This window comes from Manis javanica, chromosome 2, assembly GCF_040802235.1.
Source record: "Manis javanica isolate MJ-LG chromosome 2, MJ_LKY, whole genome shotgun sequence".
Taxonomy (NCBI): domain Eukaryota; kingdom Metazoa; phylum Chordata; class Mammalia; order Pholidota; family Manidae; genus Manis; species Manis javanica.
In genome coordinates, this window is record NC_133157.1 from 94,472,516 (window position 1) to 94,492,713 (window position 20,198).

The 20,198-nt window shown below is 52.4% G+C and overlaps 1 long non-coding RNA gene across 4 annotated transcripts in view; it reads left to right on the forward strand.

Moving 5' to 3' along the window:
- LOC108403701 (uncharacterized) overlaps positions 1-19,799 on the forward strand; it is a 30,316-nt gene extending 10,517 nt beyond the window's left edge. Inside the window, exons 3-9 of one of the 4 annotated variants that reach the window (XR_012127890.1) lie at positions 2,346-2,454; positions 3,974-4,107; positions 8,911-11,637; positions 11,786-12,724; positions 13,228-13,379; positions 16,853-18,630; positions 19,263-19,799. This is a non-coding gene — a long non-coding RNA (uncharacterized lncRNA). Of the gene's footprint in view, positions 1-2,345; positions 2,455-3,973; positions 4,108-8,910; positions 12,725-13,227; positions 13,380-16,852; positions 18,631-19,262 lie in introns of all 4 variants that reach the window. The other 3 variants (XR_012127888.1, XR_012127891.1, XR_012127889.1) reach the window with 3 other exon arrangements.
- The last annotated feature ends 399 nt before the right edge of the window (positions 19,800-20,198 follow it).

The following is a 20,198-nucleotide window of genomic DNA, read 5'->3' on the forward strand; positions in this document are numbered from 1 at the left end:
AAATCAGTTTTGTTATTTGTTTCCCTCCTTTTCTATTTAGCCTTCAAGGAGCGCATCCTTCCCCAGGGAGGGAGACATGTCAGCCAGGCATCTCAGAGACACACGAAAAGCCCAGTGCCATAGTGTGGGACAGATACTGCGGTGCATGAGCGCTGTGAGTGTAGTTAGAATGTTTTCTATTATATCAAGTAGTTTCTATGCAGAACATTTGAATACCACTTTAACAGATATTCATGGATTTATTTTGCCAGCAAAAATGGGAGATTTTTTTGCAAAGTAACCAAAAATAGAAGGAAATAACACCAGACAGATGAGCTAAGGCAGTAGTCCCTCACTGGTGTCATCTGTCCTTCTTGGAGTCTGCCCTGACCACTTCATGGTGTGTGGGCCTGTTGTCCAGAGATGGAGTACAGGCTTAGCACTTTCTTGCATCTCAGCTTCTTCAATGTCTGTACATCCTTTTAGAAAATTTAAGTCAAATCTTTAGCAAGTTGTATTAGTATTTCTTAGCCCACTACATAGCGTATCTGCCGTACCCTGAGAATCATCACTGCTTTGTATTACCCAGACAGCATGTCCCTGGGGAGTTGAAGACAGGCTGCAGTCACTGTCAGGTAAACACTGGAGGGGGATATTTAAGAAGGCCAGAGACAGGGCAGACCTTTATTTTGCATGATTCCATTTAGAAAATAACAGGTGCTCCTTGTGGCAAGTGTGTTAAATGTAATTTCTAAGCTGGATTGTGCTATTTTTTACATGTTAATATCACATGTATTACTGTTGGACTCACCGACATATATGTAACATTGTCACTTCTAGGGAATATGTAGAAAAATGTTTCTGTATCAAATACTTTGTGTGTTTTACTAAGCAATGAAGTACTGTTTCCCATATTGTGGAGTAAATGTTTCACAATGAGCTGTCGTTTTTTTTCTGTTGTCAAGTCTTAAGACATATTACCATCTTAATGACACTGACCTGTTTTTAGAAAGCTGTTATAATTCCAGTATTTTTATATGAAATCATTTTCATTCAGACAATTCTGTGCACTAAATTTTCTCTCTGTTGTGCCTCATATCATCAACGTATTCTAACAAGTCAGCAGGAAAGACTTTGGGCTGCATCTTTATCTCATTAAACATAGCTGAGTTTTTATTGAATCATAGCAATACAGTTAATTCTGTATGTTTCTTTCCTTCAGTGAACCTGAAAAGTTGATCCCAAAGAAAAGGGTACTTACAGAATATGCAGAATATTATAAAGATATTTCTAAGGTGTAGTGTTCCTCTCCCACAAAACTATCCCAACATGTGACATAAAACATGTTTAAAATTAATGAGTCAATAAATAGAATAGAAAATAAGAAGGGATAGCTGCCTGAATGAGAAAACATGTAGTATCTTAGTAAAGAAAGCACAGGATTAGACTAAAGAACACAGATGTCACCCCCACAATTATAAAGAGAGGAGCTGCCCGAGGTAGGAGTGGACCCAGGGCCTCCTCAGGCTCACAGTTGTGGCCACCAGGACAGCAGGGCTCTGGGGGTGCTCATGGTAGGATGACAAGTGAGTTCATCTGGACCAAATACTCCCCAGTCCACAGCACTTCATTTATACCAGAACACAAGCAACAGGGGATCATCCCTGGCTGACAGTGAGGTGCAGGGGCCTTGGGTTGGAAAGGCAGGGAAATTCCCGGGAGACTAGAGCCACCAGCCCCAAGGAGGGGCATTCGGCCCTCATGGGCATTACCTCCCAGCGATTCCTTCTGCAGAGATCAGAGTGTGGGGTCTTCTAGTTCCCCACTACAGATGATGCCTTTATGGGTCCATCTTCATGAAGGTAACTGATCTGAACATGTGCACAGTGTCCAAGCCTTGTGTGCCGCCGCACAGGTTTTCTGCAGAGTGCCCTGAGCCTTCCTAAGCACAGTAAGGTGTAGACACAGCATTCACACTCCTGTGTCTGCACCCGAAGAACCTGAGCACCAGGTTTAGCAGAAAGTGGTTGCAGGTTGGTGGTGCACCCAGACACCTTGCAGAAGCATGAAAATGCAGGACATGAGTGAATCCTGAGGGCTGATGGACTGTTCAGTTTCCTCATTATGGTGGAGGTTACGTGGCCACATGTGTTTGTCAAAACTAATAGAGCTGTGCACTATTTTTTAAAGGGTGAGTTTTACTCTGTGCAAATTATTCTTCAGTACACGTGTTCAAATCTTTTAATTTAAAACCAGAAGGATCTTTCCCCTAGGTCTCCATGTATCTCTTTTTTTGTTGTTATTGCTTATTACTCCCTCAGCTGCAGCAGCCTGCATGTTAACTGTATCATGGTGTTTTCTCCTAGCAGATGGTTGCGGTGCTCCCTTGGCATTCTTGCCTCCAGCGTCCTTCAGCAGCTCCTTAGAGCTGTCCAGCATCTCAGCCCTGGGTTTGTAAGGCTTGGTGCAGAGATGGTGAGTCTGCCTTTTCCCTCCTATTCATACTTGGTGAATCTCATTGATTTTCTTTAATAAAATACTTACAGTTTTATGACTGGTGACTTGAGGAAGGAAATAAAATTCCAAATAAGCAGACTGGCTCACATTTGAACCTCCAGGGTGTATCTGACATGAGTAAGTTAATCACTTTGTCACTCTGGCCCCGCTGGGCCTCTGTCAGTACCGTCCTGAGGGCACTGAAAGAAGTCACCCCTGACTTAAGAGTGAACTCTGTACAGTCATTTCCAAATCTAAGTATTGAAGGCCTTAGAATTGTTCATGTCCTTTTGTTTATCTTGAATTTTTTTTTCCTACCACATGTATACACTGCTTCAGTACATTATCCCAGATTATTAAATGATTTCTATTTGGACAAGAAAATTAACAGAATAAGAAGCATCTTAAAAAGGTTAGGCTTTGAATATTCTTTAACTATAACTCTTAGTTTATTCCTTATTGTGCCTGACTTGATTCTCTCACTAGCATCCATTGAGGAAGAATAAAGATAATAATGGCTTATTCATGCTCCATTGTGAATATTCTATTTATATATGTAAGCATAGCTTTGAGGACTATGTTTCTTTCCCATATGCTAAACAGAAGTATAGAAAATGGAATGTTATCTTGCTGTATAAATAACAGGAAACTTCAAAACACCATATGCATGGTGACAGGGCATCACCCTGGCATTTTCCAAGCCAAAACTGAGGTGAAACTTCTGTGAGTGAATTCTCAGGAAATTGAATTTACATTATGAACAAAAATATTTGTCAGAATGTAAGAAAAATACAACAAAAGTGTTAACACTATTAGTATTATGGTTCCCTATTTCTTTATTGCTAAAAAATCTCTGGCATGCCTGTTTTTTGTATCTCCCTGAACCAGTTTCACAGTCTTGCTTGTTGCAGCCCCGAGATCAGTCCCGGTGTGCTGTCCTGTTTTTCTCTTTTGCTTCTGTGTCAGCTACTTCCCCTTAGCTCAGTCACTTCCACGTGTGTTTTAGAATTGGGTTCCCAAGTTACTATGAAAAAGAACAAGAGCCAATTGAGACTGAATTGAGATTTACTGAATTAACGAGTGAGCTCCAGGACTGCCTGTCTCCTCACTTGCGCGGAAACTGTAAGGACAAGGAGGTGGCCCGTCTGGCCCCGGCTCACCTTTTCCTGAGGGCAGGGCTGCTGGCACACCCACTAAACGTTGGATCCCCAGCCTTGAGTTCTGCCACCTCTCCTTCAAATGGGAACTGTCATATGAAGCCCTGGGGAAGCCCCCGGGGCCAGAGCAGCTATGAACAGGGCCACTCTCCCAATGACTACAGAGAACCCAGGGCCTGGAGACTGTGTCATCTCAGCCACTTCCTGCATCAGGAATGGGACAGGAGCAGACACCAGGCAGAACCACCGGGGGTTTTTTCCTAACAAATCTCAAACTTGAACTAGTTTAATGTCTCTGCACCAAACCTAACCTCCCCTCCCACTTGTATTTCTCACACCAGGACACATCTCACACTCCACGCTCCCCCAGATGGCTCCCCCAGATGGCTCCCCCAGGATGTCCCTGACCAGGAAGGCAGCACCTGGGGAACCGGCACCACGGACCATGTGGCAGAGCCCGCTGTCTTTCTGGCAGGTAAGTCAGGAGCACAGGAGGCAGAGAGCATGGGCTGTAGGCCTCTGCTGAGGCTGGGCATCCTGGTCACCCACCTGGGAGCAGGGCCAGGTATGGGCCCACGGTAGCCATGGGGAAGCTGTGGGAGGTCATCAGGCTGGAGAGAGGAATGAGAGGTCCAGGTGGCCATGGGGCTGAGGCCAGTGGGACTGGCCCAGCATCGCAACCCTCTGGGATGAAGGGCTGAATCGGCTCTGGGTTCAACAGTGACTCCTCAAGAGGCCGGTCCATGTGGAAGTCACAGATGTGGGGGCACCCGGGTGGGCCTTGGGGGCAGGACACCCAGTGCACTGGGGAATCGGCAGCTCCAAGGGGTGGGCAGGCACGGGAGCTGTGAAGAAGTATGAGTGCAGGGGGGCCCAGGGGCAGCAAGCAAAGGGCAGAAGAAGACAAAGTCACCTCCCGGTCCCAGCTCAGCTCACCTTCCGGAGGAGGGACACAGAGACCTCCCCACAGAGGCCCTCCTCCTCATCCCCCACCGCTCAGTGGGCTCCCTTCTAGTGCTAACTGTCTGGGCAGCACTCCCTCCCGAGGAGGGGAGGCAGCAGGGATCAGGCAAAGGCTCCCCACAGGGCATGCTCCCACCCAGTGGGCTCGGGCAGTGAGTGGCTGAAGGAAGCCCAGGGCGGTCGGGCAATCAGCCCCAGGGAAGGAAGCATACACGCCAGCCTGCAGTGGTTCAGGAGCCCAGCAGGGGCAGAAGGGCACAGGCCCCAGGATGTGGAGGGGCTCTGGGCCCAAGCAGAGCGAAAAAGGTGGGACAGGAGCTGGCAAGACACAGGTTAACAACCCCAAGTGTGTGACGCCCTCAAGCGTGTGATACCTGTGGGCCAACAGGACCTGGCTTCTCTGAGGTCTGGCGGACCTGCCTGGGCAAAGTGGCTCCCACTGCCAGTGAGGGGACACCAAATGGACAAGAGAAGTGGATTCAAGGCAGCGGGGCAGGCAGCAGGGGGCCGGGAAGTGGTCGGGCGGCCCCAGCACTACAGAGTGCTGCTGACATGAGAACTCACCAGGGGCGAGCATAAACCCACGCTGCTCGAGCTGAGGTCAGAGGGGAATGGTGGCCACAAGGCCGGGGGCCAGGGGCGCCTGAGTGAGGCGCCGACACCATCGGCCATCAGCCCCTAGTGCTCCCCCACCATTCCCGCCCAATCTCCCTCCTAGGCCCGCTCTGCAGCCCTCCAGCATCTACCTCCCCAGGAAACCTTATGACCCCAAAGTCCATCCCAACCCATCCCTCCCCAACCTGAGTTCCCACAGCCTGGATGCCCTGCCTCACCACAGGACGAGACCCACAGGGACAGGACAGGCCTAGGACAATGACCTGCTCATGCCTGGTGCTAAGAAAACACTCACTGGAGGCACCAAGGAGCCAGTCACCAATCCCCGGGTGTGAGGGGGTCATGCCTTCTAGGCCACCCCAACCCACCCACAGCCCCAGGCTCTGCTCATGGAAGGCACCTCAGCATCCCCAGGCTCCTGGTCCAGCCCACCCAAGTCAGGAGGGACTCCCACCATGGCTCACCTGGCCACCAGCACAGAGGCTCAGGCCACGGGGCACCCTATCTGGGAGGCTGCAGTGCGCTGGTGTGGAGGGTACAGGAGGAAGTGCCCCAGCAGGTCCAAGGCCTGAGGGGAGACGTCAGGTAGCACCTCCCTGAGTGGAATGGACACCTGATCCTTGAAAAAGATCTTGTAGTCGGGCAGCTCTGTAATCTCCTGGGGACAGAGGTACTTCGGGCTGGCACCTACCCACCAGCAACCCTGGCTCAGCAGCTTAAGCTCCCAACCTGCTACTTCTCACTCACAGCCCCCCATCACGTGCCCCCCACCCCTTGGGTCATTATGGCCCTGGTAACCAGTGTGGGGCCAGGGGGCATGGGGCCGCAAGAGATGGTGCAGGAGGGGAGTCACGAGCCGCCGGAGCCTGAAGGGCACCTGCCCCACCCCTCCCAACAGCAAACGCCCTGCAAACTGGCCACACTTGAGGGCTGGGGGTACCAAGATGCAAAGAACACAGCACAGCTGCTCGATGTCATTCTCCCCTGGGAAAAGGAGGGACCCATTCAACAACTCCCTAGGATGCAGCCCACGGCCCTGTGGACAGACAACCCACACAGATCAAAGACTCCACCACAGATGCAGGGCTCCCCCACAATCGTCCCGGCCACCACAGATGCGGGGCTCCCCCACCATCATCCCCCCACCATGGACACGGGGCTCCCCGACCATGGTCCCCCCACCACAGACGTGGGGCTCCTCCACCATTGTCCCAGCTACCACAGATGTGGGGCTCCCCGACCACTGTCCCCCCACCATGGACTCGGGGCTCCCCCACCATGGTCCCACCACCACCACGGACATGGGGCTCCCCTACCATCATCCCCCCGACCACGGATGCGGGGCTCCCCCACCACCATCCTGGCCACAACGGACACGGGGCTCCCCACACCAGCTCCATCACCTTACATTACAGGACACACATCTTCTCACACAGCCTCCACAAAGCTCCCCACTGGGCCAAGGCATGCACAAAGCAGCAGACACTCATCATCAGGGACTCATAAACAATCAAAGACCTCCAGCCTAGAACACAGGGCATATCCTCCTCCAAGCAGCATGCAGGCCTCACCTCCAAAACACACAGCAGCCCCTCAGCAGCGCAGAGACTCCTGGGAGCACGCCCTCTGGGACACAGCCACCTCCTCACATCAGGATGCAGCGCCCTGAAGCAGCTCCCAAACCTCAAACTCTTAGACATATACAGCCATCCTGTCCCAAGGACAGGCTCAGATACCCAGGCCCTGGACAGCTCAGGGGCATTCCATCTGGGACGTCATCCCATATGTACTAGCTTAGATGCCCCATGTCTTGTGCCTCAGACCACCTCCCCCACCGCAACCCAGAAGCTTCCCACTCCAATCTCACCTGATCCCTATCTAGCTCAAAACTGTCACAGGCAGGGACACTGTCCCTGAACTCCTCAGAGACACCCAAACTGAGGAAGACATCTGGAGAAATTTAGAGCTCACAGCAGGAAAACACCTCCACACAGCAGAGCGGCCTCAAAGCCCAGGAGAAAAATGTGACCCCATAACCCACACTCCCCTTGCCCCACCCTCAGGAATCTCACCATAGGCCGACCCCCTGTTCCCACTGCCAGGCCCTGTACAGGAGCTCGGGGGCTCAGTACCACCTGTGAGGAAGAGGGGGTGCTCATAGCCAGGTCACCTGTCTGACACAAGGCTGCCCTGGAAGGTCACCCAAGTCCCACCCCAGCCCCACGAGAATCCAGAAGCATCTCGTCCACAATGAGAGGATCAAGGCCTGTCAGTTGCCAGGCCCTGTCTGGGAACTGGCCCTCCCTACCTGGTGGCCACCTGGTGTGTGGAGAGGCAGGTGTCATCTGGGGAGAAGACCCAGGCCAGGCCAAAGTCTGCTATCTTGAGCTGGCCTGAGGCACTGATGAGCAGGTTGGCTGGTTTCAAGTCCCGTGGGCACCAAAGGAGGCTTCAGTTCCCCAGGAGGCCCCAGAGGGCCTCGGCTTGGAAAGGTATGTCAAACTGAGCACCCAGCTCAGCCCAGGCCCCACCCTCTCCAGGCCCAAGCCGCAGGCCTGGACCCCTCTGACCATACTTTCTCCAAGGGCAGGCCCCCAGGCCCTCCAGCCCACACTGACTGACCCGCTGCACGATGTTGCTGGTGTGGCAGGAGGCAACGCCCTTGAGCAGCATTTGCAGGTAACGTGGCACACCACCTCACCTCAGCCAGATCTGACAGCATGAACTCAAAGGCCAGCACAAAGCCCACGCCATGTAGGAGCCTTTAGCTGTACTTCCTGCAGGCAGGCACCCGGTCAGCCTCTGGGCTCACATGGCTCGGACTCCCCTTGCAGCCTCCAGCCACAACCTAGAGACTGGGTAGGGCAGGGCTGGTTCTGGAAGGAGCTCCAGGCAGAGGGACAGCAAGCACAATGAGGGTGCAGGAAGAGGGCTGGAGGGACACAAGCCTGTGGGCCCTCGGGGGAAGGACGCCTGCTTTTCTGTGCTCCTGGAGCCTAGATGGTGCTTGGCAGAGACGCTTAAGAAGTGTACCGGATAAATGGAGAGAGAGGCTGGAGACAGGCAGAAGCAGTAAAGAGAAGCCCCTGGGGCATTTCAGGCAGGGAGGGGATGACCTCATCCACACAGAACTTCTAACAGGCTTGTGTCCCTCCAGCTCTCTTCCTGCCCTACCCAGTCTCCTGTCCTCATCAGAACCTGGACATACGCATTGATGTGTTCATCTATCAGGCATCTCTGTCCCTGTGCTTGGTGCTCCTTAAGGTCGCTTGGGGCCTGCCGGGCTTTGCTCCTGCTCACTGTGTGAGGGTGCACTGGCGCCAAGAGGGAGATCCTGAAACCTGTCTTGTGAGGTGGTGAACTCACAAGAGCAATGTAGGGTAACAGTTAGCTCAGCCTGCAGAGCCTGACAGGAGGGCAACAGGAGGCAGTTACCACTATTGTTAGAAATCACTAGACGTTATAAAAGAAAAAGTATATGTTAGTGAATGAATGAATGAGTAAATGAAAAAATGAGTGTGTGAATGGGAGAGGGAAGGAGAGAGGAACGCAGTAACTGGGTGAATGAGGGTGGCCAGGTGGAGAAGTAATTGAGAGGATAAATTGTAGGGAATGCAGGAGGGAGGAAGGGCCTCCAGGGCCCAGCCTCACTCATATACTGATTATCCTCCATCTCCTGAAGGGCCTTGATCTCCCGCAGGACCTGGTTGGGGGGATGCCATCCTCCAGCTGCTGCAGAGCCACCTTCTTGAGGGCAACGATCTCGCCAGTCTGCGAGGGACAGAACACAGACACTGCCACCCATCCCGGCTAGCAAATACGGTAGAAGACGAGAAAGGCCCCATCTGGATCTCACACAGAGCTCTCAGGCCTTCGAGGGAGTGGGAAGCACCCCCACCCCCCACCCCGTTCTGGAGGCAAAGCAGGTCTAGCCTGGGACCCCGCTGTCGCAGCACTTGGCAAACGGCTCGCACACTTTCACGCCAAGCTGCTGGGGGACCCTCGCAGGATAACCACCGTAGCATCACTGCCGGGTGGGCGGCTGGCTACAGCCTGAACGACCTCCCATTGAAGGAATCAAAGGTGGCGGGCTGCAGGGAAGCAGGCATCAGGGGGCCAATGTGGGTTCCCCAAACGGTGGGCCCCAGATCGGAGGGAATGAACCCGCGGCTCGCTTACCCCTTGAAGACGACGCCGTGCGCACCCTGTCCGAAGCAGCCCAGGATGCAGTACTAGTCCAAGGCGGGGAGCCGCCCCTCCCGTGCCCCGCCTCCCTCGCCCGACGCGGCTGCCTAGCAACGGGGGGAAGGGAGGGCCCTTCGGGCTCCGGACCGGGCGGCTGTGGGCAGCTGGGGCTCGCGTCGGGACCTCGTCTGCACCCTCCGCTGGGCCCCTGCGGTCACGCCGCGGTGCGCTTCAATCGGCAGATGGGCTCCGCGCCAGGACAGCGGCAGCGCAGCAGCCAAGCAGCAATGGCGGCCGGAGCCCCTCCCCCCGCACTCCCAGCGCACGACAAGAGCGACGCCATGGCACGCATGGGAGGCGGGGCTGCGCAAACAGGGTCGGGCGGGGTTGCACCGCCCGGGGCGTGGCCTCATCTCCAAGGGGCGGGATCGAGCGGTGGGGCGGGAGGGCCGCTGGGGGCGTAGGCCACGTAGCCGCTGGACTGAGCTTGGCAGCCGGGAGGGCGGGGCTGTACCTCCAGCGGAGGCAGAACCGAACGTGAGGCGGGGCCATGCAGCCAAGGGGCGGGGCCCGGGGAGGGAAGGAGCCGCTGGGAGCATTTCCGGGGAACAGCACTGCCAGGGGCGGGGCCTCTTGGGACTGGATGGTGTTTCCCCGGGCAGGCGGGGCCGTCCACTTGTAACTGGAGATGCCGGCTTTGACAATATTCAGGCGATATTTTCTACCCGTAAGACCCACAGCCAGGGAGACGGGTTCAGGGCTGTTTTGGAAGGATCCTCAATGGGGCTTCCCTTCTGGAAGACAGCAACATATAGAGCCAGCTTTTAAAAAGTGCAAACTATGACCCAGAAGTCCAATGTCTGTAGGTTTCTCAGTAGGAAGCATTTGGAGGAATTTGCAGTCTGATTGATTTTAAAGCTGTACATGCCATCAAAGGATGTTGACAAAAATTACAAATAGCTGTTAAACTCCTGAAAAGATGCTCAATCTCACACACAATAAGATAAATGCAAAATAATCTACAAATTTCCACCTAGTGGATGGCTAAAGATCCCTATCTAACAGTTCATAGTCCATGCCATGGGAAAAGAGGAGCTTTCACACATTGCTGGTAAAAGTGTAGTTTAGCGATGCTTGTTAGGAAGTCCAGGCTAGTGCCACTCATCAAAAGAAGTGCCAGTAAATTGAGAGACAACGTGTTTGGAGGCAAGGAAAATGTCTATATTCAGAAAACCAGGGAAAAGGATAGTTTTCCAAAAATAGTACTGAAAAGCCGTATGAGGAATAAAATGAATTGGCCCAAACTTCACACTATACACAAAAATTGATTACAGATACACACTGCAGACCTGAGTATGAAAAGTGAATAATGAGGTTTCTAGAAGAAAGCAGAATATCTTAATGACTTTGGGTTACGTAAGAATTTTCTTAAAGAGATTACAGAAAGCAGTCAAAAGGAAATAAAAAGAAAGTGGACTCCACTAATAGTAAGAATATCTTCATCAAAAGATATCATAGAGAGTGAAAAGGAAAGCCACAGAAAGGGAAAGATACTGTAATACATATATCTTACAAATGCTTATATCAAAGGACTTACAAAGAACTCATATAAAATAATAAGAAAGCAAACAACCTTACAGAAAAATGGGCAAAACCTAGAATAGGCATGTGCCAAAGGTGATACCCAAATGGCCAATAAACGTTTGAAAAGGTCTGCACTAACTTCACTAATCACCAGGAAATTTCAAGTTAAAACTATAATATAACATTACTGTAACCATTACAATGAAAAAGATAGACAATACCAAATGCTGGCAAAAATGTGGACAGCTGGACCTCTCATATGCTGATGATATGAGAGCAAGTTTATACAACTACTTTGAAAACCTGTTTGACCTTCTAATAGGACATATAAACATATGCATATATATACATTCCACTACGGGTATCAGCTCAGCACAGATTTTGGTGGAAATAACTTCCTTCTCTTCTGTGTTTCTAAGGTAATCCCATGAAGATGTCCAAAAACATTTCATTTGCAAATTAATCCAGCCAGAAACAAAACAAAGCAAAACTCCAGTATAGTTTGGAGGAGAACACTTCATGGTCATTAAATGTGACTGTAATGGTGCCCTGCCCTGCTAATCTCCAGAGATAAACCAACTGTCCCCGCAGCTCTCGCTCCCTCTTCTGGTTCCTGAAACTTGGAGGCAGTTCTCAACCCACTGTCCTTTCTGTTTGGGTGGGTTCGCGCTACTGGAAACCCCTGGGACTTGATCCACCCACTCAGATCCCAGAAAAGAGGGCCCTGACCTATGGCATAACTGTAAGCATAAGACTTGACCCACTGCTGGCGGGTGCTAATCGCTGCATCTCCGTTTACAATTCAGAGGGTGTAGGTGAGAAAGCGCACTGGGGACCCCACAGCAACTGAGAGAGAAAGTGGGACTCTGGCCAGCTGCCTGTGGCTGGGGTCTGCGCCCTGGCAGGGCCGCAGCCGCGCACCCAGTGTTTGGGGCCACCAGCGTCTCAGCAGACTGTGTCTGAAGTCGCACCCCTCTCGGCCGCGCTCACAGAGACACACACGATCCAGGTGGTTCACAGAGGTTCAGGGCTGTGCCTGGCAACCTTGGGGCGGCAGCTCAGCTCCGACCTGCGCCCCCGGCTCTGCTTTGCCCTGAGCAGCTGGGAGACCCACGCTCAGACAGGAAGAAGTAACTTCCGCACCGCTCCAGGGATCCTCCTCTGGGGAGAAGATAGCATTAAAGGAGGTGGGCCTGGCAGCATGCTAAAAAGGGGCTTAAGTGGGCGGGTCCCTGGGCCTTGCTATAAGACTCGGTAGGGAGGGAGGATGGCAGTCCCAGCGAGGTCTCTGCTCTCCGCGCACTTTAGTCATGTCCCTAGATGGTGAGTCTGAGGAGGAGGTCTGAGGCTTGGCAGGAGGGCTGGGGAGCATGTCAGGGGTGGGGGTCTCACCTGGGGTGGTGGGATCTTTCTGATATTTGGAGCTGATCTTTGGAAAGAGGGGAGGCTAGCACACCAACCAGACCCTCAAAAGCCTTGAGGCATCAGGATGCTGGAAGGCGTGGGCGGTGGTGCAGTTTTGGGCTCAGTTGGGAGTGTGGAAAGTTCCTTGCTGCCCCTGGAGCTCTGAGGAGGGCAGGAGCTTCCCTTGCCTGGGCCTTGTATTTAACCTGTTTTTCTCCACGGAGTGAATCCCACTTTGAACCAAAGCACAAGTCAGTGGTGAGCCCAGCTCTGAAGACCCGGGGACTCAGAGTTAACACTGACTGGGAAGCTTCTCCTGGTCCCAAGTGGAAAGTAAAATGGTAATGTACAGAAAATCCCCAATGTTAGGCTTTTCTTCCATGAAATTTCCTTACATTTTGTATTTTGGCATCTCCTAACATTTGTGTATTTTGGGTCATAGCATGGGTAGTAGGTAAACGTCAGCTGGAGTCTTGGCAGAGACGACTATGCCCAGGCTTGTGTCTGGACATGCATTTCAAGTTGTCATTACAGCTTATATGGCAGGTGCCCCCAAATGGTTTGGGGCCGACTGGCTTTTGTGTCTGTAAGACATACGGGTGGGAGCCCCACGTTGGCAGCTGAGGGAGACTTGGAAGTAGATTCTGCAGGGGGCAAGGGGACCAGGGCTGGAATCTCAGGGGGGGCCTTGAGAAGTTTTTAGAGGGTCCCAGAGACATTCTTTCCCATCAGGTGTCTGCAGCCCGTACATGTATCTGGATAGGGAGCAGGTCTCAGGGGGACCTAAATTATCTGGGGCTAGAGACTAAAGTCTCTATACTGCACATATGTGTGTCTTTTCTAGGGCTCCAAGGCAGCCGCAGGCGGAGGAGGACCAAATTCAGCAAAACCCAATACGAGGTTCTTATTGAGGCCTTTGAAAGGGATCCATACCCTGACATCACCATGAGAGAAGAGCTGTCCAGACGAATCCAGACTGCTGAGTCTCGGATCCAGGTGAAGTATCAGTCTACTGTTTGGTGGGAGGCTGGGGCAGGGGAGAAGCCAGCTTGCACTGAGAGCAGGTTTTAATTCAGGCTTAAAAACCACTTTCGATTAATCCTCTCAATACCCCTTCGAGGTAGGCATTATCCTCATTCATGCAATGGGAAGATAGGGATCAGAGAGGTTTGGTGACTTAGGTTACAACTCTGGCAGGAGGTAGAGTCAAAACTGGTGGATTATATCTGTCAGATGTTTACCATGTCAACAATTAAAACTGAGAAATTTAAAAATATTCACAGATTCATTAAAATATGTCCATAATAACTCCACTGCATGTGAACTGAACCTATTTTTCAAGAAAAGCAACTGTTTTCTGCCAGCCAGAAAGTGTGTTTTCTGAGAGGAAGGGCAGGTGCTGGGTTTCCAGGTCAGCTAAGCCTTCTACCCATTGCCACGGGTCCAGCAGTCACTGGGAAATCAATCAGAAAATAGAATGAAAACTTTAAAGGCAGATCACATATGGGTGTGGAAAGAAAAGGGATTCAGCCTCACAGGGGTCCCCAAAGGGTTGTATGGGCCCCTGGGGTCCTGGATGATTGGGTCTGCTGGGTCTCAGCACTGGGGGCACACTGTGATCCCCCAGGGGGTGCTGGGTCCCACCTCCAGGAAGTCTGCTGCGATGAGTCTGGGTGCAGACCAGACTTGCCCTGGACGGAACCTGAGTCTGGGAGTGGAGGCCAACATCCTCAAGCTGTTGGGAAAGCCCCCTAGGTGACTCTGGTGTGCAGCCAGGACTGAAATATATGTCCTTTCCCACCACTCTTCAATCCCAGACTGCTGATGTCCCATCACAAAGTTTGATTCAGAATCTCTGAGAGTGGGCCAGGGTGGCGCAGAAGTCTGAACCACTAGGTGACTCTAGCTTGCAGACCTACCTGGAGTTTTACCCCCTACTACTGTCTAGGGCTCAGCCTGGGCCCAGGAGCTCTGACACCTCCCCAGGTGGTTCTTGGATTCAGCAGAGTCCAAGCCACCCGCAGCACCTCACCCACCCACCCACCCACCCATTTCCTAACCAGCCCCTGCTGAGGTGCTTGATGAGGATGGTGGAATTAACACATCAGAGGCTGCCAAAGCAGAGTGCGTGCCCCTTGAAGGTTTGCTCTGTGCTAGGTGCTGTTTAGAACTTCATTTTAAAAATGACCTTACCACACATCACAGCCCGGAGGAGTTACCAAAAGCACCCAGTATGTGGGCTGAGAACCTGGGCGGTGAGCTTGTGGGCCTTCATAGTTTTAGAAGCAGTACCTGAAACTACACTTTTCCAAATTAATTTCCATATCTTTCGTACAGAACCCCTGCGGTTGCAAACTTCACAAAGTGAACGGGGACACTGAAAAGCTTAGTGAGAGCCCCAGACCGATGTAGAGGCTTCCAAATGATTTGATGTAGTGACCTCTTGTCAATCAGCTGGTCTGGGGCACCTCCCTCTGAGGGAGGGGCAGGCAGCCCAACAGGATTGGGTCACAACCCTGAGGACTTGCCAGGCATTGCTTCCTTGAAGCCCCAAAGCACCTCAGACCTAAGGACTATTTCAGGACCACTTACAGACCAAGAACTGGCCTTGGAAGTTCAGTAAATGGTGTGGGGCATTCTAGGTTACATCTCAAGTAACTCCAGGAGCCAGGATGGGAAGCCTGAAGGCCCCTCTGGAGGCACCTGGGAGACCCTGGCTATTAGGCCTAAAGCAGTCAGATTTGTTGCTGCAGTTCTGATTAACATTTGCAGAGGCCACTGGGAGGGCAGTGGGATTAAGGCAGAGGCCCATACCCTGCCCTACCAGTGACTCGCAGGCCTGGGGCCAGGGTGTGTGCAGGGTTGGAGTTCCAGAATGCCACACTCTAGGCCTCGACCTTTGGGTATTTGTCTTGCAATTTGCAATCTGCATAGAGGATTTTTTTTTTTCTCTTAAGCAGAAAAATGTGTGGGGGGTTGTTTGCATAGTTCTCCTATTGCTGTATGGGGCCTTCAGGACTGCCTGGTGGCTGGGCCTGTAAAGAGGCTGCAGTCGTGTTCCTGGAGATCCAAGGGGAAGCCTGGTTGAGCCGAACCAGGTGGAGGTGGGAGAGCCCACTAGGAGAGGGATTAGACCTGGGGCTGTGGAACCACATCTCAAAAGCAGACAGAGGGGTGGAGGGAGGGGGCCTTTTGGGGAAGGAGGAGGGACTGCCTGTGTTTGGGCAAAGGAAGGGAGCCGGGCCCCACAGCCATGCTGCACCCAGGATTCACCTGGCCAGGTGACCCACAGTAGGACTGACTGAACTGGGGCAGAAGGCAGCCTTATCCACAGAGGCATCTGTCTTACTCTGAGTATCGGTGAGGAGCCCACCCAAAGCAGGGCGGCAGGGCTCCCGGACTGCTGGCAGGGCAGTCAGCCCCGTGCTGGGTTGGCAGAGCCTCAGGGCCATTGGAGGGGGAGCTTCTGCTTGAGGCACGCCGTGAGCCTGTGGGCAGGGGACACTGGGGCCCCAGTCGGAGGTGGCATCCTATGTATTTGCCTGGGGAGCAAATTTGTGGCCCATCGTGAGTTGGAAGGAGGCAACTGGGGTGGGGGTCACGGGGCTGACTCGAGGCCGATGGCTCAGAGGCCGTGGATCAGGATTCTGTTGTGGGCACCTCACATTTCCCAGTATGTTTTTAATACACATTTGATTATTTTGATCAATACTTGTTTAACAGATAATATATATATGTGCAAAAAAGGGGAAAGTCCTCAGGGCTTTAAAAAATTCTGCCTGAAAGTACTGGGAAGACTTAATTGTTTCCAAGTTTCCTGTTTTATTTTTCCCCAGCTTTATTGAGATAACAATGGACAGATAACATTATATAAGTTGAGGGCATACAGCCTGTGGATTTCATACCTTTATATACTGAAAAACGATCATCCCCAGCTTAGCTACCAGCCCCATACCATCACAGTTATTCTTTTATGTGGTGAGAATATTTAAGATCTACTCTCTGAGCAGCTTTCTAGTATATGATGCATATTAGCTATAATCACCTCGCTGCCTGTGCATTGGGTCCCAGAGCCTGTTAATCTCATCACTGGATGTTTGCACTCTCGGTCAGCTCCTCCCTGGTTGCCCATCCTGTGGATGCTTATTTGAAAGGCTTTCTGGATAATAAGAGAGTGAATCACGGTTAAGAGGGTTGAGAAGAGAAAACAGGAGCCAGTGTGCCTGCGTGAGTGCGGGTGCAGGGCGAGCACTCTGGGGAGATTTGCCCAGAAGGTAGGTCAGGCCTCACAGTGAATGGTGGTTGGAGTCAACCTAGTAAGGATTTTGCATTTGTTCTAAGCTTTAACAGGAGTCACTGACAGCTGTTTAACCTTAGGTGACAATAACAGTGCTGGGCTTCATAAGAAAGTGTCTTTTCTCTCTCCCCACCTGTCTTCTGCTCCTCACCACCGGCCCCCTCCTCACCAGGTGTGGTTCCAGAACAGGAGAGCTCGAATGCCAAAGAGCACCCAGAGGAGGCCCATTGTGGAGGCTGACGCCCTGGCTCCAGAGCCCACCCAGGGTGCTGTCTGCACCCCCAGCTGTTCTTGCCAGCGAGGATGTCTGGGGGTCCCGAGCAATGCTTGCTGTGTCGCCTGGGAGCCAGAGGGTGCTCCTGGTCAGGCCACGCTCTTGGGACGTGCTGGTGTCCTGAGCATGAGCATGGCCTGGCCTGGCCTAAAGACGCTGGCCAGTGTGCCGGGGCCCTTCGGGGACTTCTGTCGCTCCCATGCCTCAGGCTTCAGCCCTGCAGCACTGTGTCCTCTTCCTGCTCCCCAACAGCCCTTCTCACAGCTGGAAGCTGTTGGAGATTCTGGCCTGGTGTGTGGAGACCAGGCCCTGCAGGGATGGGGGCAGCTCTCCCCCTCCGGGGAACAGCAGCCATGGTGGGGCTGGCAGCCTCCGCCCGCTCTGCCGTCAGGGATGGTGGCCCAGCAGCCACTGTCCCAGACCCCTCTGCCTGGGGAGCATAGGCTGCACCCGGCCTCTCCGTCTGCCCTAGCTTCCCCTCCAGCCTGTGGGGGCAGCTGCCCGGAATCAGGAGCGGTTTGCATCCCTCCTCTGTCGGCAGGACTCTGGGGGGCAGTCCCCGGGCACCTGGCCCCTGCCACCACAGCTGCAGGGGCAGCATCTGAAGGTAGGTGCGGTGGGTGGCAGGCAGGTGAAGTCAGCTGTGGCTCATCTGTACTTTAATACTAGGCAAAGTCATAAAGGAATGAGAAGATTGTGCACTTCCTGCAGAGAGAGCCCCCTGCAGTGTACGTCTTGGGAGTGAAGTGGCCACACGGAGGGACATGTAGTGCAGAGGAAAGAGGCAGGCACAGGGCCTTAGATGGGAGAAAAGGGATTTGCAGAAATACCTATGTCCCGCCTTTTATTATTGAGAAGCATGAGCACTTACAATGTCCTGTGAACTCCTGGAAGGGGCTCAGGAGCGGGAGGGCAGCCTTTGGCGGGGGTTGGGGGTGGGTGTCTAATGAGCAATAAAGTGTGAGCATTCAGACTGGCCATTTCTATGCTCCTCAATGCACCCACCCCCACCACTTGGCTATGCCTGGCCTTCACAGTGCTCCATGGCCTGTCCCCTGCATGTCCCTGTGTCCCACCCTGTGGCTCTTACTGAATGCTGACCCTGTCCCTGGCACTGGGCAAACTGTTCCTGAAAACAAGCCCTTCTCTCCCCACTTGCCCCTCAGGGCCTAGTGCAAATTGCAAGCCGGAGATGATGGGTCTGGATAGAGAAGAATTGGGAGGGTCTCTCCGGTTCACACCATGTAATCCGGGCCCCTCCAATGTCTACTGGCCACCTACAGAGGGAGAGAGATGCTGAGAGAGAGGGGGTTGGGAGTTAGCCCGCATGGGGTCTCCTGCTTGGCCATGAGGGCTGGCGGGGTCTCTCCCTCATGGTTCGGGGAATCATAAAGACCTCTCTCATTCACTTGAGAGCCTATACCTTTCAGGTTGCAGAGAAACAAAGGTTAGCTTTCCCCTATTTATAAATAAGGATCTGTGTAAGGCAGGTGGATTTGAGGAGATCCAGTTCGCCACCTTCTGAATTGGAGGAAACCAGGCTGGGTGTGAAGGCTGGTCCACAGAAATGCTGTCAGTCACATTCCACCTACCTTGCTACCTCACCATTCCATGAAGCAAAAGGCTGGCACTCAAAAACCATCAATCCTTCATCCCCTACCTGTCCCCTTTGTCAGGTAAGACCTGGAGGGGCCCCTCCAGCCTGAGTAGTGGAAATTGGATCTATGTGAGCACCATGGGCTCAGCACACCGTCCCAGAGTCCCCTACGCCTGGTTTCCTTCCCTGAATGACAGTCCCAGCTGCCTAGGGGTGTGGCTCCTACCAGAAGGCTCCTGGAGGGCAGAGCCTCAGGCTGCCCTGTGCATCTGGAGGTTGTCAGGCCCTGTCCTTCTGTATCTGTCCTGGTGGGGGGATGTTCTGGAATTTCCAGGCCAAGCTGCATGGCAGGGGATACAGCAGCTGTCCTATCCCCAGGAATTGGGTGAAGGTGTGGCTGCCCACTGAGCTAAAGGCTAGGGTTTTCTCTCAGACTTCCTTTCTGTCTCTTAAATGCCTTACGGTGTGTGAAATCCACATTGGAATGTATTGACAAATACTAATTGGCCTTTGCTATGTGCCAGGTGGTGGTAGGGATGAAAGACAGAAGATAACTACTCAACAGCCATTTATTGTATACCAAGGGGGAAGCCCGGCTCTGATTCCACCTGTGCTGGGACGCAGATTAGGCTTCAGCCCTTCAAACTTCCTGTAGCTGCAGACCAATTAAAAGCAGCTGCCTTTCACTGTCTGTTTTTCTTCTCTTTGCAGGTAATCTGTCCTTGCCAGGAGGAAGGTGTGTAGGGAATTGGTATTCCATGGGAAAAGGTGCCTGCCTGGAGTCAAGTCTTGGGGTAGTGTCTCCCTGATTGTAGTCAGCGGCCTGCTGTCCTGCTCCCAGGCCCACCCCACAATCCTGTGCCCATCTGCCAGGGCACCTGGTCAGAGAAAGCCTCAGGGTGGGGGTAGAGCCTGAAGCAGGACTGGGGTTAGTTCTGGCCACTTTCTAGACACCGGGCAGGGTGGTAGTTCTTCTTTGAGCCTAGTTTTGATTCCAGCATAGTGTATGAGTGCCCCCAGGCTAGGATGATGGTTGCAAGCATAAAAATAAACATGTGACAGAATAGAGACTGCCCTACCCTTATACAGGAGAAAGTTACCACGGCAAAACTGGAAGGACAAATGGCAGACTAGAGGAACACTAGAGCATTTATACGACTCGCACCCCCAAAAGTGTACCTCCAAGGGGTAATAGACATGTTTAAAAAGTTCTAAACTTAAAAACCAACTTTAAATCATGAAATGCCGTCCTTTACCTGTTATATCAGATTAAAAATGAAGATATTGTCAAATACATAAGGATCTGCATAAGAGCTTTGTTCATAACTGTAAAAATCAGGGAAAATTTGCAAGGTAGAACAGAAGTGGAATGGTTAATTATATGGGTCTTCTGGAACACGAACCGGTTTCAAACAATGTCCTAGATGAATATTTAGCCACATCCAGTCCTGTTTTCAACATCTGGGCAAGAATCATGTGTCTAAACTAAACCCTCCATGGGGTAAGACTGAGCAGGTAATCAGCCATATCCAACTTCCTTCTGTTTAATCAATCTGTCCACCAAGTTATAAATGCCCTTAAGGGTACATCAACACTGCTCAGAGGGGTCACTTAACTTCTGAAATGCCCCGGTGCTGGTTTGACTCA